This window comes from Opisthocomus hoazin, chromosome 8 (assembly GCF_030867145.1).
Source record: "Opisthocomus hoazin isolate bOpiHoa1 chromosome 8, bOpiHoa1.hap1, whole genome shotgun sequence".
Lineage (NCBI taxonomy): Eukaryota > Metazoa > Chordata > Aves > Opisthocomiformes > Opisthocomidae > Opisthocomus > Opisthocomus hoazin.
The window spans coordinates 59536838-59554647 of NC_134421.1; the positions used below are offsets into that span (position 1 = coordinate 59536838).

The following is a 17810-nucleotide window of genomic DNA, read 5'->3' on the forward strand; positions in this document are numbered from 1 at the left end:
AAATAAGTTACATATTCTCCCTGAGGTATTCCACTTACACAATATTATTCTGTGGTCTAACAAAGACCACATGTTTCCTTTCTGCCATGTCCTTCTAAGATCAACTGTGTGACAGCAGGGAAAAAAAAAAAAATTTCACTGGCAAAAGGAGGAGGGAAAAAGCCAAATACAGAGGGCTCAACTCTTGAATCAGAAGGTAAATGGGTAATCTCCTCAAATTACATCAGTATTTCCTAACCTAATCCTACAGGATCCAAACATTCAAAATGAAATCCAGTTGCCAGAATCTGATGTTGGCAGAAAGAACTCCAGGGCTACTGCATTAGCATGTCTTTTCTTCCCTCCTTCCACTTACTTCTTCTAAGACCATCAAAAGCTATACAGAACAGTTTCAGGAAACAAGCAGATGACAGATCACCTAGACAGAAAGCACACTTGGAAAATAAGAACCTGAAGTCTAGCCAAACTGTCCAGATGACTCCAACAAGGTTTCATAATCCCAACTATCAATCATCCTCTAAGTGTCCAGAGGCCAGACAAATTATTCCGTGGTATTTTCTATGCAAGTTTGTTTCTTTGCTTTGCTTTTTTCTAAGGAGATAAGCAAAATATTTTTTTAAAAACATTTAAATACTTTTACTTGCATTGTCTTTTATAGATTCAGGAACTGAGTACCCAGTACTTGCAGTCAAACAGAATCTGATCAGAGACCTCTGACTTACCTTTATTTTTATTAATAACAAAGCATATTTTTCAAGCCAGTAGAAACTAACAGTACTTACTGTATTGGGAAAGATACAACTCACACTGTCATACAGTACGCTGGTAGCTCACCTCTGCAAGGCATTTAACCCTTTTTAAGCAGGGAGAGGGAAGAGGAAATAGTACTAAGAAGCCTGCTAAAACCAATGCTGTATGTGTAAGAATACTAAAGCTCTCATCTCGGTGCACAAATGCAAAAATTTTCATAAAAATCAAAGATAAGAGGTGGCAGCAACACCAGTAACAACTTTTTGCCCTAATGATAAAAAAAATTCTAAAAATAAATTAATATATCACAATAACAACATATACCTATTACAACAAGGCGGGCATTTTTCATTTGTTCAGGGTTTTTTTATAATCCACATTTACCCCCAAGGCTACAAAAACCAAAGAGGGAAAAAAAATAATGAAATCTGTTTTTATGATTCTTCTTTGTACATCTGACAGCTTTTTTACACAAATGCCATTGTTCCTCGTCTTTCCTTCCCCATAAATAAATTTCTAGATTCTATTGACACGTGAGAGATACTAAAGAAAAAAGCATTTAAAAGTCAGGGTGAAAAAATCCACCATAAAAGTTAGGAATAGAATCCAAAGCAAGGTGCAATACGACGTGTTTTTTTCTAATTTACAAAGGGACCTCAGTGAAATAATGAATTAAGTTTACGATTATTTCTTAGCTCAAATCTAAGAATCCTCCACATACACAAAAGACAACACTAATTAGTAAGTTGATCGCTAATCAGTTAAAATTTCTCACATCAGTAGGGATTACAAAAACATCAAGTCTTTTTGTTCCTGTTTTTATGACTTCAATATACACTTGAGTTCTTCAATAATTTTTCTAGCAATTGCCTCTACCAGTCACCACCCATCAGCAATTAGAAGACAAAAGTGACATAGTTTAGATGTTTCAAGACTTTGTGATTTCATCACAGAATGCCTCTACACAGGGAATAACCAGGGCCTCCCTAGATGCAGAGCAGAAGTTTAAGGAAGAAAAATCTAATTAGGCTGAGTATTTCATGTGAGGAAACAGTGCTGGTTTAAGCTAAATAATTATTTAGATTTTATAATGATGCATGCAACTTTACCTCAAAGTCCTTAACTAACGTCACTGCAGAAAGACTAATATACTAACCAGATTACCATCTCTATATCCTGTGTCTGCTCTGCATCTTCACATGGTCTATATATATATAAAACATATGTAACTAGAGGGAAAACATTAATCAAAACCTTCTAAACTATCTACATATGCCAACTGTCTTTCCTTCAAAATTATAACTACATATTACAAAATATGTAAGAGGTGAAACTGATAATTTACCCATTTTCAGTAACTTCAGTAACTGGAACTTCTGAGAATAATTATCACTCCAGAACATCTGAAAAGTTACAGCCTGTGTTTCCCAACTTACAGAGAAATGGGATTTCACCCCACGTTTAAGCAGAGCTTATTTCCCCTGAGCGCAAGTACAGAAGACACTTTCTTTTGCTAAACGGAGAGTACTGGTAAACCCACTGCCTCATATCCTTTAACTATAGGCAAAAAATTATCAACAATATCCTAGAGCAGCGTTTAAGTATCAGAACACACACAGTATACATAAAGATTCATTTTTAAGGGATGTTTACAAATCTAAGGGAATTAACTTGAAGCTTAATGGACAAACAGATGAAATTGCTGAAACAATGCCATCGGTACAGTCAATTTTCCACTCGTGCATGGACCAAGGAAAAAGACGAACGGCAGAGAAGAGTTATCTGCCTTATGATTCAGACATAAAATACACAAACTAGTTGCATAACAGTTTTGAGTCAAGCAAGACCTTTCAGTTCAACCAGCACAAGATACTAATGCGGCTGTAACTTCAAGTCAATTTGAATGTAAAAGCAATCTACCTGTATTCATACAGCACTAAGCCCAAACCAAAACTATAACTTCCATTTGCTCCCAACAGAAAAATCATGCTGTTGTGGGTCCATATTGGGTCGACAGAGTCACACAGGATCACTCTGACACTAACTACTGTTTCCCATCTCAACAGGGTCTTTCGCACAAGATGCAAAGCTTTCCAGGATTATACTACTGCTTTTTCAGACCTCTGCTGACTCCTACTGACTTTGGTGTAAGTTGTTTATACAACTCATCTCAGGTAACAGAGACAGATGACCACAAGAAATCCACAACAACAGACCTAAGAAAACTTGATACACCTATGCCTTAGCACAATCTATACAGGAGAAATTTCTAAGTAAAAATGAATCTATCAATATAGTGTGTCGCAGTCCACAAATCCACTGTGAAAACTACTGTCCTAAACTGTCAAGAGACAATAAAATCAGGATTCCTACTTGGCTTCCATGCCTACAATCTTTTTTTTTTAACTTTATAATTATTTTTTTTTTTAATTATGGGAGGGGGTTTACAGGAAGAAGAGAACAGAACATGAAGAAGATATTACTAAAAAACAATAGTCTGTTTTTCTAAACTTCTGCTTTCTAGTACTGCTCTGAGCACTGGCATCTTCTCTAGACAATAGTTATTGGGAAAACTAGTGATAGAAACTGACATTTTAACGGTATACTACAGACATCCTTCAAACAGTGTACTACTTAGTGTGTGTATATACACGTGTATGTACGTATCTACACACATAGCAACCTGGAAAAATATATGCAGCATACATATACACACCATAAATACACATATCAAAGTCATCTGAATATTTATTTATTGCTAGCTGTTTCTAAGAAAATAACACATCTTTAATCAGACCCAGAAGCAGAATACGTGAGTAAATGACCAATCTTACCCACAATGAAGTTCTTTCTCTGTCTCCCCCTACACACTCCACCACTGTACGGATTTTGCTAAGAGATTAGGAGGGATAGCCAACTTCCAAATGTTACACCACTGCAGTTGCAGTATGATGTACACAGGCTTAGAAACAACTGAGTCCAAATTCAGACCTTTGCTACTGGTTGTTGCTCTCGATGGTAACCTAACAGATAAATTAGCAGTCTACTTCCAATATGCGTTGAGACAAAAAGGGGTTGTAAGTAAAAATAAGACACGGGAGGTACACGCAAATACAATACAAAAATTAGGACCCATTAATGACCAACTCCTGCAAATCACATAGAAGAAACAATTTGTTCTAAAATAAATCTGGTTTCCTATGTATTTGTAGTTTGTGTCCAAACATTCCCACTGACCGAAGGTTCTCTGTATCACTCTCGTATCCATCTCCTCCTCCCCATCTTCCTCATTACAACATTAACTGGTCCTGGCCTCAGTTACAAGCCCCTCAGAAATCTCCTATGCCATCCACACTGACCTACGCGTTGTCAGTAGTCAGGTCCACCTCACCTCCTCCTCACATGTCCTGTCAGTCACCCAAAAAAACCCCAAAACCTCATCACCACCCCCAAAAAAAACCCACCTGCTATGGCTGGCTTGGAGTTACACACATGACAGCTGTCAGCACAAAGAATAGATAATTGCTAAAATCACAGAACGGTTTGGGTTGGAAGGGACCTTACAGATAGCCTAGTTCCAGCCCCCCTGCCATGGGCAGGGACACCTTCCACTAGACCAGGTTGCTCAAAGCCCCACCCAACCTGGCCTTGAACACTTCCAGGGAGGGGGCAACCACAGATTCTCTGGGCAACCTGTGCCACTGCCTCACCACCCCCAGAGAAAAGAATTTATTCCTTAAATCTAATCTAAACCTTCCCTCTTTCAGCCTGAAGCCGTTACCCCTTGTCCTATCACTACATGCTCTTGTAATGATGCTTCCTCTCCCTGCTTCTCTCAGGACACTGCTCATAGCTGCTGCCTCTTTCCATCAAGCTTCAGAGATGTCACGGGTAGAGCTAAGTTATTGGTTGTACTGACAGAGACCTAGTGATCATGAGACCAACTTAAGAAACATGACTATTACAGTCAAACTACTAAAGGATACAGCTCCTCCTCCTACTTTGCTTCGAATCCAGTGCCAATATAGAGTAATAAAAAGCACGGTGAAGTAAAGACTTCATTAGCATACTTACAAACATCCTAATACAATAAATACAGGATTTTACATTGAAAGACCTCAGTCACATTTGGAATGACAGCCAAACTTCAGAAAATGGTCTTGAGTTTGGGATGTAGAAGAAAGAAGGAAAAAACCCCTACCTCCTCCATGATATTAAAGATTCATGCATAAAAAACTTGAGTTTCCATCATGTAAGTATCAGTTCTTCAGTATGCAGGTCACTACATGCATCACACCAACTCTACAGTTGGTGGAAAGCTGCCCTTTAAGTACAAACCTAGAATCAGTCTGACAGTTACCAAGCTTCTGGCATACAGGAGAGCTAGTTTCCACTGGCTGTAGGCTACCTCCCCCTTACTATCTGGTCCAAGAGTGCTGCTCTTGTGTACTCCTGAAGAAGTGATGGAAAGCGATCTCTCTTCCTCAAATATTTATGTCAGTCCATTAAAACACAGAATAGTTCCCCTTACCTCTTCTCTCTCTTCACTCCTCCTTTTCTTCTCTCAGTGGAAGTTAGACAAAATATGGGACTAGGAAGAGAAAAAGAATGAGTGGTAGAAGGAAAATAAAGGTAAATGTAGTTTATAGAAAGAGTAAGAATTAGTTTATTGAACAGAAAATCTGTCAAAGAAGCAGTAAGCAGAGGTATACAGAAAAATACCATGCTTACAGATTTTAGTTTTTATATTTCCAGAAACCAACCCCCAAAATTGAAAATTAACTTCCAATCACTTGATATCTCCAAGTTTACTAAATGCCTGCCATACTTCTTAAAATAAACCACACACAAAAAGGCCTATCCATTCAAAATTTAGCAATTACTTGAGCTGGAGAGTCAAGGAATTGTACAACACAAATACAGCATATGAAGACAGGTAAGAGAAAAAAATACTTTGACAGCAATATTGCTTATTGCTTGGAGAAGTACATATTAGCTCTCTAACATTATTTGTGTTCTTAATCTTTGAATTTTTATTTAAAGGAATTCTACATCTCTCTCTGACGTAGTATAACACACTAAAGTACTTTCCCAGTAAAAGGATCTTGGCCATAAGTCATTCTTTGTATCAGCTGTTTTACTGCAAACATTTTTCTCCATCTACCACAAAGTGGTAAATAACTGTTCACTAAAATGACACAAAATGCCCATATGTGACTCACCAGTTATTCTCCAAGAAAACATTATTTACACCTGTTACCTTATTATTCTTGACAAACATTTCAAAATATAAAATGTTTCTGTAAGTACACACAGCCTCCATTCTGTAAGAATACTCTGTAAGTGGTGTCTGCAACTCTAAGGCCCAAGTATATTTATTTTTTATTAAATGTGTCGGTATACCTCAGTCACTGGAAGGTCTAAACTCTAAGGCGCAATATTCCTCCCAAGAGTAGTACAGCTTTTTTGGAGGGAGAAAATATGTGGCTACAAATACCTATTGGTATCGCTTTCAACAATCTAGATATTTTGCTGAATTCATGACACTAAGTAAAATAAGTCATTTACTTTTTCTATGCTGCTTAGTAAGACTTGGGATTCTACTGTAATTACTGCACAATTACCTACTACAGATACCTACTACACAAGCAGTAAATTCTTCTGACTTATTTGAAGCCAATTTCTATTTTTACATATTCTCACTCAGGTAGATTCCAAAAAACCTAACTCCCCTGTCTTATCAGTGGCATTTGACTTATATGAATAGTACAAGTGCTTCTAGTTATACTTGTGGAAGCATTCATAGACATTCACCTAGTTGTTACACTTTTGGCTAGGAATCTAAACACAAGCAAGTCAGAAAGTTGCACTCTTTCAAACAGAAACTTAATTCTTCCTAGCAGTCAGAACTCCTGATGTATTTTTAACCATGGTTCAACCTGGACTATGCTTCTTGGTAACAACCTGGCAATACTTCAATGGTCTTCACTAAGATTTTGGGGGCAAGAGGGCAAGACAGGGCGAGGGAACAGATAGAGGGACTATGTCATGTTCAAGAACAGTCCAAAAAACACAGAAGTTTAAGATCAAAAGATCTTTCCTACTTTCAAGCAAACAAAAATCATTTCATTTTCAGTTATCTTACAAAACTGTATTGACTGATTTGTGTTAAGATATTTAGGTTCCATGCATTTGTAAGTTTATACCTTTGTGTTTTCAAAGGAGATATCAGTATGCATTTTCAATTGTAGTAACAAACGTATGAAATATGTCACCTTAGAAAAACACAATAAAGAAATTTTGCCCAGCAGTGGAAGCACAAAACACAGCTTTTAACTTTCAATACTACCGCCATACAGAAGGGGGAAAATAAAGAGTGTGTCTTTATTTCTTCCAGTACAGATGATGTGACTGGAAAGTAAGAGACAGTAGAGAACGAACATAAAAAACCACTACGTCATTCATAAGAAACCTGCATAATGATATTAAAGAGTAAGACACCCATCAAGTGTTTCTACCCTAAGCAAAAAAGGAGCAATTATCTGTACTACTTGAAGTATCTGAAGGAGGAATCTTATCCTTATAACCAGTAAAATAACTACTGTATTTTATATCCATTACATATAAAAGTATTCATGCTTCTTTCAGAGTTCTAGAACAATAGGTTTGGAAATCAAATGAGAGGTGTAATCTCTCTATACCTTCCTCAAAAGCAGTCAGTAAGTTGCTCTAATACTCAGGTCTTCATCTTCAGTTTAAGTAGAATCTACTAAAAAAATTCCTCATTGGAAAAGTTTCTTTAAACCAACAGTTAAGACAGGATTAACTGTCTAGACTTGGAGTATCATCTGCCTTGTGATATGGTTTTAAACGCAGCCCCATTATAACCACACTAATTAGGAGTTAGCTCCTTTTATCTAACTCAAGGCAACTTAAGAACATCACTCACTGCTAAAGTCATCTTTAGACCTAGTCAGGTTAGTAGATTTAGAGAGTAATAAAACACCGAACCAACTTAAACATTCACCGCTCCTCTAGGTAAAAGACTCTAACTTATCATCCTCTATACATTTTAAATTCTCACTTTGTAAATATAGGATATTAATTTCATCGCTTTCTATGACTGGTGAAATAACCAACAATGGACAATAGATTATAGGTCCTCCTTCTTAAGCTGCAATATATAGTGCAATAATGTCATTAAAATCTAGTCTTATCATCTTGTCTTTGAACTTGATGGCAATTTGGTTTTGAGATAAAGATATAAAAGTGAATGATTACCTAGACTATGATGGCATAACACAATAAAAAACCACAACTACTTAAGAGAATAAAATCAAAAGCTTCTCTTAACCCGAGCCTGTACTACGACATTTTAATATCTGCATCTACTGAAAATGTGAACTTCAAACAAAATTCTAAAACTAAGATCAATACTATTTTGGCATTCCCACAGTTAGCCTGATTTCCAAAACTGCTGGTCCCTTGCAAGTCTCACCTAAGTCTTATGACATTGCATCTCCACCTAAGCAGCGTATGAACTATCACATGAAAGGAGACATAGCTCTCTTTCAATAAAGTATGCAAAACTAACAAACACACTTTACTTGCACAGGACATAGTATGTGTGCTACGTCGATACAGTCTTCATTTGTACTTTTAAAACACATAACTCGAGTGGACACTGATTTACCAAATATACTAATTTTTTTTTTAAAACAAGATAAGAAATAACTTGTCAGGCACATGAAAAAAATATACTTTGTACAACAAAACTGTCCTCAAAGGTTTACAGATAACCTTAATTATTAAAATTTTCTAACAACCATCAGAGCTTAAAATCTTGCCTGTTTCATTAACATCCATTAATATATTAAGATCTATAAGAGGAAATATAAAAATAATCTCAACATCTCCTAGCAAGTATATGAAACCTCGACAAGGCTTCTCTTCAGCAACTTGTTTGTTACGCCTTAAAGGTAACAACAGTTTTTGTCTCTGAACACAACTATAGCAGGTTTTTTTGTAGTATGAAGGTCATGAGCAGAATTTTGGATCCTCAAAGAGATTAGATTAACTTTTGTGGGTATGATGCTTTGATTAGTCAGAAAATTTGAACACTGATATAGTTAAAAATATTAATCTTGCACTATTCAAAAGCTCACTACAATTAATATTTTAAATAATCCAGAATATGGAAAAAAAAAAGTGGTGTTTTTTTTCTTAATGCACATTCTACATATGCTGGAACTTTTTTTCCCCAGAGATGCCATAAGTTTCATTCTTAGCAATAAATCAAAACTACTATTTGCACAGTGGAAACATTTAAACACTGTACCTGTTCCAAAAACACTGTCCAACAGAATTTGCTTTTGAGAGATTCACAAATGCTTGCTTGTATGGGAGTCACTAGGCCAATAACATAGATGGACTTCCTTTGGATGTCTCCAGAGGTCTGAAGTGGGTTTCATTTTGTATCTTCACCAAACTACAGCCCCCCCAACTCAATTTTGTTAGAGTGTTAAAAACAGTAAAACACTTTCATTAAACCTTCATTTACATTAGTCTATTTAGAACAATGCCATGATTTCCCATTTATGTGCACCACTCCTTAACTAAGCCTCACAAATAGTCCTTACTAAAATTCGTATTAGCATGCATGCAAAATTAAGACTGTCCTTAAATGAAACTAAGATCAGGACTAGTGAGACTCTACAGCCTTCAGTGTGACACGAATTTCTGTATTTGTCACTTTCCAGCTGAATATTAGCAGTTGTGTGTGTTGAAACTGTACCAAAGGTATGAGGTAATGCAACTCCTAAAAGTAATCTGAATTGTGGTATTAAGAGAAACTTCCCCTAGATATGGTCTAAAAAGCCACTATTATTTCCCCTCTGAAATTTCCCAGATGGCAAAAAAAAGCTCACCCAACAGGCTAAGTGACAGTTAAGGAGATATTTCCTTCAGATACGAAAAGCTTGAAGACATAAACGGTTTTGGAACTACAGTCTGTATTATTGCATTTTAACACAATATTTGTAAACCAGAAATGTCTCTTGAAAACAAGAAATTTAGACTTAAAACCTTTCCTCTTTCAGTAAGCTTTTATTAGTTTGGGGTGTATTTCTTTTTTTATGGATACATTTTAACATATCAACATCACTGCAGTTAGAAAATAAAGGCAGAATTTCCTTTGTAATACTGTCTCCTTAAAACAGATCACAGATCTGTCTTTACAAATGGAGAAACTGAGTCACAAAGGCAAACTGATTCACTAAAACTCAGACAGGAAAACTCTGGAAGATATCAAAATTCCCAAGAGGTTCTTAATGCATAAAATTTGCAATCTATAAAATAAGCTGTAAAATCTGAGTATGAGTATTTCAATCTTTGGGTTTATTTCATTTCCCCTGCCCCCCCAAACACTTTTCATGAAGCATACAAAATTATTTTCTTTTTAATTTTCATCATGAATCAGATGTCTGCTTGAGAACATGATCGAGGCCATGAAGTTAAGACTGCAGAGCTGTGTAACTGTCTAAGTCATAATGTCAGAAAAATTATTCACAAGAACAGGAGCTTTAAACCTAGGGAGAGGAAAGAAAAAGGCAAAAGGTTTCAAAAAAGACCCATACTTACAGTTCTTAGAATCTCATTAATGTACTTTTCAATAAACAGAGCAAGACATGGTTTATTACAAAAAACCAATCAAATCTATATAAATAAGGATGGTATGATGGGAGCATGCATTACTGGACTATTAACGCATCACTCGGTGGTTATAATCACTCAGCTTTTGGCCCTCAAACACAGGAAAGGCATGCATTAACAACACTCTAGAAGTCTTACTATCTTATTGTTCAGCTTCAGGTATACCTTAAACCACACATCAGCTCTTCTAAGTGGTATTTAAAATAAAGTTCTTCAGAGATTGAAGGCAGTTTTGCCATTTCAATACCTCACTTTTGATTGTTTAAATCCAGAAGGTTCCAAAGCTATACTAGAACAGGAATTCACACCTCAGTAAACCAAGGACAAGATTGAAGACATGCATAAAAAAAGAGTGACTAATTTTTTTTGTTGCTTAAAACGTAGTTTGCAGCCTCCATAGTTTGCATCAGAGTACATTACACCAACTACCAAACAATAAATCCTTGTGACCTCCCATCCCCCCACCCAAACATATTTATAGTTGTGATACTAAAAGGTTCATATTTCATTTAGGAAAAAAATCAGAGGTTAGGAACTGCACTTTCCCTCAGTGTTTGTATGTGTGTTACCACATACACAATCTATATGGCAATATACAACATAAATTGAAGGAAAAAATGTAATACCAAGAGTACATGATGGCAGAAGAAATTACGTGTCTTAATAAAGTGACAGGTTATAATCTCAGACGCATTATTTCCATAAGTATTAAGTTCTTTTAGTATTCTCAAACGAAGAATACATGGAATAACCACCCCGACGTCCAGCAAAGGTATTTCCTGGAAGGTGAACATGACGTTTACAAACGCAATTCCACAAAAAATTTAGCTGTTTTAGCGGTCTTAATCCGCTACTTATTTTGATAAATATTACTGCTTTTATGTCGTTAATAGGATGGACAGACGTACAGTACCTATCACAAACGCAGGAGCTTTTCCAGATTATTAAAATGACACACATCTTACCTTACAGCAACCCACACACACCCCTCAGAGAAGCTGCCTGAGTGCTGCCTCTTTCCACCCCCCTTCTCCCCGACAAGAGTGGTCTCGTTCACTCGCCTTTCACACACATAACCAATAAAATTAATCAGCTGGAACACAGCATTTTTAAATCGCAGTAAAGTCAAGAGATGTTTTGTACGTTACTGGAAGGGAACAGTCTCTTCATTTAAACATAATAAGACTCTAATATGCTGCAGACAAACGCACTGCATGGGGTGTGGAGGACCCGAGCTGATTAGATTACCACAACATCAGCCTCAGGCCGCCATTTTTAGAATCTCTAAAGGACAAAAGAGGGAAATTAAAAAATTTGCTCCACATATTTTGAAAAGTAACTTTAAAAGTATAGTGATTATAACCAATTAACCACACATTATGAGTACGGCCATGGATCTCTCTTTCTTCTCTCTGATCTGAGCCCTGAATAACGAAAACGTCTCGTTATTATTCCTTTAAGGTACTGTAAATAAACAGACTAAAACATTCCTAAATCCAGACGCAGCACTGAACTTCTGCTTTTCAGGACGCGCAGTACGCACCGTTTCAGGGACCGCAGGGCTTTTCGCCACCGCACGTTCCCTAATGGCCGAGTACGGGGGAATACGGGACCTTTACCACCAGGCTATATTCTGTTTCTCCGCCCTATTTAGTACTACACAGTGAACCGTTTGTTTCTCCTCCCCTCTGTCTGCAGCAATAGGGTCTACCCCACCAACATTTATTTCTTCAAGAGACTGAAACGTGCCACCCAAGCAACACGGACACCGGCTGCAGCACCTAAAGCAAGCCAGGGATGCGCCGATATAACTACTTACACCCTCAAGAAAGGGGGTGGAGAGAACGATCCCCTTTTAAATCGGCAGAGAAACTCCTGAGGACTGCTCTCCGTCCGCCCAGGTTGCGCCGCGAAGCAGAGGTATTAGCAGGGAGCGAGGGAAGGAGGCGGGGGTGTGGAAGGCAGAGAGATTAGGCCTATAACGAGCCATTTTAGTACCACAAAGCAAAAATATACAGGATGGAGGAACAGAATAGGTTTCCCTACGCTTCATAAAACTCAATAAGCAGTCCTAGTAACACACAAACCCGTTCTTAAAACCACCAGTCTAAGGAAGAGTATGTTGTCACATAATAGCCCCTTCTGGTTCTTTTTCCAAGCATAATGCATAAATCTGCTGTAACTGCCAAAAAATTCTCCTCAGCTCCTCCAGTTACAGTAACCCGCCATATTCACAAGATATAGCGACAGTCTGCCATTTTTTAACCAAACCCCACAAAAGGCAAAGCAAATTCAAGGCAACTTCAACAGAATTTGAACACATTTCAGGGCGGAAGGGAGTCAGACTCGCACCGAGGGTAATGAGACGTTCCCGTCGCATTTCACCCCCCTTTTGCCGCCACCCCCCCCTCCCCAAAGCACCCACAGCAGAATACGCTGGTAATAACCGAAGACTCACCTGCAATGGTCACAGGCCAGGCAGCAGGAACCCTCAGCTAAGCCCCTTCTCTATCCCAACCAAAACAATGCAACAGCCCCACTGCGGATATCCCTACCCTAGGCAGGACTCAACCCTCAGCAGGCTATGCTAAAAGAAAGAAAAGGGACAGGAAGGAAAGAGGAGACCCCCCCTCCCCCCAGACCTAGCTCAGTGCGCAGAACTCTGCAGGGACCAGCTCTGAAGCGCCTTTGCCTTGGGACCTGCGTACAAACCCCACTGCCGCCGCTGCTCCCGTGCCTCCCTCCCTTCAGCCTCCTACGCTCCCTTCTATGTCACTGCCTCTCTCTGGGAAAATGGCGTCCGCTCTCCCCTCCCTCCCCCTGCACGGGGCCTACCAGCCCCGCCTGGCAGGGGCAGGGTTACCAAAGCGAAGCCAAACAGCTGCCATTTTGCTTACGGGCTGCGGGTGCAGTCGGCGCCCGCCAAGCCCTCAAGTGTCCATTTTGCAACAGCACTTTGCACGTTAGCGCTGAAGGGCTGGGGTCTGGGCGCGGCCGAGGCACCAGACTGCGGCAGGGGCTGGGCAGGGGGGCCGTGAGGCGGTGCGGAGGGAAGAAGGGCAGCGGAGGAGGGGCGGCCGCGCCGGGGCTGGTGCCGGGGGCGATCCGCAGCCCCGGAGGCGCAGGCCGCGGGGGCGGGGCGGGGGCTCCGACCCAGGCTGCTGTGGGACCGACCGCGGGCGGGAGGATGTCTGACTCAGAACTGCATCCTCTGAGGAAGAAACGCCACAGCTCCCTCCTCAGCTGCTCCCCCCCCCACCTCCGGCTTCCTCCTCGCGGCCGTCGTTACTCTCAGCGCGCCTGTTCTTTATGAATCTCATCCTGAGGGGTGAATTTTCGCTACAAAGTACGCGAAAAGCCGGGCTGACCTGCGGATCTCGCACAGGCGGAGGAACTTACTCCAGGGGGGCGAGAAGGGGGAGGGGGCGGGAGCTGTGGCCGAGACCCGTTCGGGGCGGTGTGGAGGTTTTGGCTGAATCTCTCCTGTCAGTGAGACACTCGAGGCCGAGAATCTCCCCCGAAGCGCTTAAGGCAAGCGGGAGAGAGAAAGCAAGTGGGATAGCACTAGCGGAAGGCGCTTCTTTTCTGCCGGGAGCAGTGACCGAGCCCGGTTTCCCCTTTAGGGAGCGGCACTGGGGGAGCAGGTACGGTCTAGCCCGCGTCCGGCCCGGCGGGAGCTGGTACAGCGAGACGCTCCCTCAGCGTTCCGGGGCAGATGCAGCCTCTGGACCCAGCTCCTCTTCCTTCCGCCATATCCCCTCCCAGCTCCGGTTCTGCCCGCACGCCGCCCAGCCTCCCCTGCCCGGCTTCAGCCCCTCCAGCGATACGGCTGATGGAGGGAGGGGAGGCGGCGGCTGGGGTTTCGTTCGACGCCCACCAGGGGCTGAGCGAGCCTCCTTCAGTGCGCAAACTCGGGGCACCAGATAAAAGCTGGGCTGGCAGCTCTTACCCTGCCTCGATGGAGCCGCCACAAGCGGGTGACTGGAGAAGCAGTTAGCAGCAGCGCCATAGACTAGCGTCCCCCCACACCCTGGGCAGAGAGAGTTTGGGGCTCTAAACGGCTGCTGCTGCGGCAGGAGGGAGCCGAGGTGAAGGGATCTGCTAGCTGGTTGGACGCAGGAGGCGGCTGTAACGGGGCATTGAGTCTGAGGGAGGAGGGGGGCGATTAAACGTCTTGTGATCATGGCGGAGTCTACGGGTATTTTTTCCTGTCTAACTCTTCTGTGCGTGTGTCTCTTTGTTTCTCTCTTTCTCTTTCTCCTCAGGGCGCTTGGCTGGGGCTGCCTGCTCGGGTTCTGCCTGTTGTTGCGCGAAATGGCGGCCGGCGTCTTGGTGGGTTTGGTTGTCGGTTTTTTGTGTAGGTTTTTTTTTTTTCTTCTTCTCCCTTCCCCTCCTATTCCCCTCCCCCCGCTTCTGCCTTGGCTGCGGCTCCGCAGCGAACCGCGGCGGAGGCTTGAGTCAGGAGTGGGGCGGGACCTGCGCGGCAGCCAATCGCCAGGCCGCCCGGGCTAGCCCGGCGCGCCCCGATTGGCTGGCGCTGACATCATCCTGCAGCAGGGGCAGCCGCAGCTGGGCAGGGTTGGGGAGCTGCCGGGGGAGGCTGGTGCAAAGGGAGAAAACGGGCGCCATGATCCCAGCGTGAGGGAGGACTTGACGGGCGGGGGATCCCCGAAGAGCTGGTGGAAAGGAAAGCGGGACCAGGCCTCGGCTTCTCCTTACCAAACAGCGTCGGGGCTGTGAGGAGAGGAGCGGGGAAAGAGCGAGAGAGGAGCAACTCGTGCCTGCTTTTGTAACTGCGTCAGTACAAGATGGCGCAGGGTCTCCCTGGAGAGGGAAGGGAGTTGCACGTCCGCCGGAGGTCATGTGACCGCGTTGCATTCTTGTGGGGTTTGGCTGCGGACCAAGCTGGCTTAGGCGGCGGCTGCCCGGGAGAGTCCGCGCTTCCCTCCCCCCTCCCCGCACAACGCCGTCGGTGCCGCGCTCGTCCCTCTTCCCTTCCCCCATTAACCTTGCGCAGGAGGGTGTAGCCGCCGCCGAGGAAGGTTCTCGCCGCTTCTCCTCTCCCTCCACCCAGCTCCAGGGTGTAGCTGCTCTCGGGGGAGCGGGGGGGGAAGCCACCTCGCTGCGTAAGGCTTTACCGCCGCAGGGGGAAAGTTCCCCCATGGGCGCCCACTCGCTCCGCCCGAGCGGGCGGGCGGTGCGCGGCCGCTGCGCTGGGCCTTGCCTGCCCTCCCCGCGGCCGGGTGGGCCAACGGCCGCGCCGCCCGCTCGCGTACCAGAGCACTGTTACCTGTAAGTCAGGTTTCACCGAAAGGGTCGGTTTAAGAGACGTTTAAATGACCTCATTAAAACCGCTGAGGAAAACGTACCGGCTATACGGAGTTGCTCTTCTGACGAGGAGGTGGTTGCGTTCGCCAGCGTCGCTTTGCCGGGGGTACGGGCTGGGGCGGGGGGCTCGGGAGAAACCTGCAAGCTGTTAATGACTTTATTCTGTTTGGACAGAGTTTCGTGACGGAAAAATGGATCGGTGTTCTTTGTGTGTTGTTGGAGCCTGTTGTAGGAGTTGAGCAGCTGTTCTGTGGGGTAGCGTGTGTGATGAAGTTAGGCCACGGATGGCCTGCGTCTTTAACGCAGGGGTTTAAGGATATGCTTAGTGCAAATGACAACTATGGTATGCAAATAGAATGAAAATGCCCCATGTCGTACTTTCTGAGGTTCATAGGAAAATGAACTTGTCGCACAGGTCTGGATAGTCTCGGAAGCTTGGCAAATACATTTTTCTAAGTCTCTTTTTTTTCAGTGTTCTGATGGAAGTGAAAAATGTATGTTTTCCAGTCCTAACGCTTTTCTTTAAGGAATTCTATTCGTGTTACGGTTTGGGTGGGGTTCTCACGTTCTCAAAGCGATTCGGTGCTAGTTCCCATGTCGCTGTCGTGTATGGCAGGGTGTAAATAGAGCCTCTGCATCTAACCCGACAAACAAATTAACAGTTAAAACTGCTGATGCTTTGAGGGTGGCGGTTTGTTCCGTTTAGAAATGTTTCATAGCGCTTTTACCATTCTTGGTGTGTCCCCAGATAGATGTGAATATTTTCTTCCTCTTCTTTTTTTCCTCCACAGTAGTAACCTGGTAGGGGATAAAGCTCAAATATTTGGCGAATGTGTCGTGTGAGATCTACTGGAATGAAAGGCACTGAGTACATGACTAATGTAGAAGAGTCCTGTGTAACAGACGCTACTTAATACGTGTTACGTAAGTGATATGGTGAGGTGGAGTCTGGTTACACAAGAACGGCGGGGACTTGGGAGCTGCTGCAAGCAGCCCGTGCTAATTGCGGATAGAGCCTGCAGGGCAGCTGTGTGTTGTCGGGGGAGGGGTAGAAGAGCAGGCTTGGAAACATCTAATAGCGCTCTATTTTTCCTTTGTAGGTTATATAAAGGATACCAGGAAAGAAATGGAGGAGATGGTAATTAAGGATGACACAGTGTGAAGCTCTCGAGAGTTTGGAGTTTTTGAGCTTAGCTTTTAGGATATAAGCTCTGCTTCCTAAAAGGACAGCCCCTCCCCTCCCCCTCCCCCCCCTTTGAGTGTCAGATGGTGGCTGTCAGCTGAGTGTTGTACCAACCAGTTTTGTTCTGTGCAGACTGCTGTAAAAGAGCATGATTCTTGAGTCCTGGAGCCTGTGAGGCTTTTTTTTTTTTTTAAAAAAAAAAAAAGCTTACTGGAAATAGTGTTATGAGGCAGCAGTTGGTTTGTTGACCAAACATTTAAGTGGCTGGATTACTGATTCTTCTTGTGTAGGCATAGCATGACACAAGGTAAATACTCCCTTTGTAATGGAAGCTTCCAGAGAGGCTTTCAGTGTACAGTGATTCTTTTGATACAGAACAGATTATTTGGGACCTGACATTGTGAATATTTTGTTGCACATGTGTTGGATGAAGAACATTAATTGGAACTGAAGATGAGGAAAAAATGCATTTCTGTTTTATTAGTACTTGTGTTTAGGCTTGTATTCTGTAATTGTGAAATAGGGTGTAGTTGCCTGCCTCACTGTAAGGGAGCAGTTTGAATGCTTATGTTGTTAGGGTAGTTTAGATAGAATACCTGGAAATCAAAGCTTAACTATGGCAGCTAGAGCTTTAATTCTTAAAGCACACTTTTAGGTAGCTCACATTAATATCGGATGCTTTGAAAACCAGGAAGTGGACTGCTTTAAAAGTTCTATGTGTAATGGGTAGCTTATTGCAGTGGTACTTAAAAGCATAGAGACACCTCAATTCATGAAACTGTAGAAATGAAGGCAAGTTTTAATGAACTCATATTTGTTTGTTTGTTTCAAGGTTATT

At 42.4% G+C, this 17810-nt stretch overlaps 1 protein-coding gene and 1 long non-coding RNA gene across 6 annotated transcripts in view; one reads left to right on the plus strand and one right to left on the minus strand.

The window, feature by feature from the left end:
- The window catches only part of KMT2E (lysine methyltransferase 2E (inactive)), a 63041-nt gene extending 49701 nt beyond the window's left edge, over positions 1-13340 (minus strand). For 2 of the 5 annotated variants that reach the window (XM_075427977.1, XM_075427978.1), the window contains exons 1-2: positions 12920-13340; positions 5282-5341 (exon numbers count right to left, since the gene is read on the minus strand). The gene's annotated coding sequence lies outside the window, so the exon portion shown is untranslated. The remainder of the gene's footprint in view (positions 1-5281; positions 5342-12919) is intronic. The other 3 variants (XM_075427979.1, XM_075427980.1, XM_075427981.1) reach the window with 2 other exon arrangements.
- A 566-nt stretch (positions 13341-13906) lies between these two features.
- LOC142362298 (uncharacterized) lies at positions 13907-16929 on the plus strand. The gene is made up of 4 exons (XR_012764928.1): positions 13907-14549; positions 14727-14793; positions 16581-16713; positions 16890-16929. It is a non-coding gene; the product is annotated as an uncharacterized LOC142362298 (long non-coding RNA).
- Positions 16930-17810: the final 881 nt, after the last annotated feature.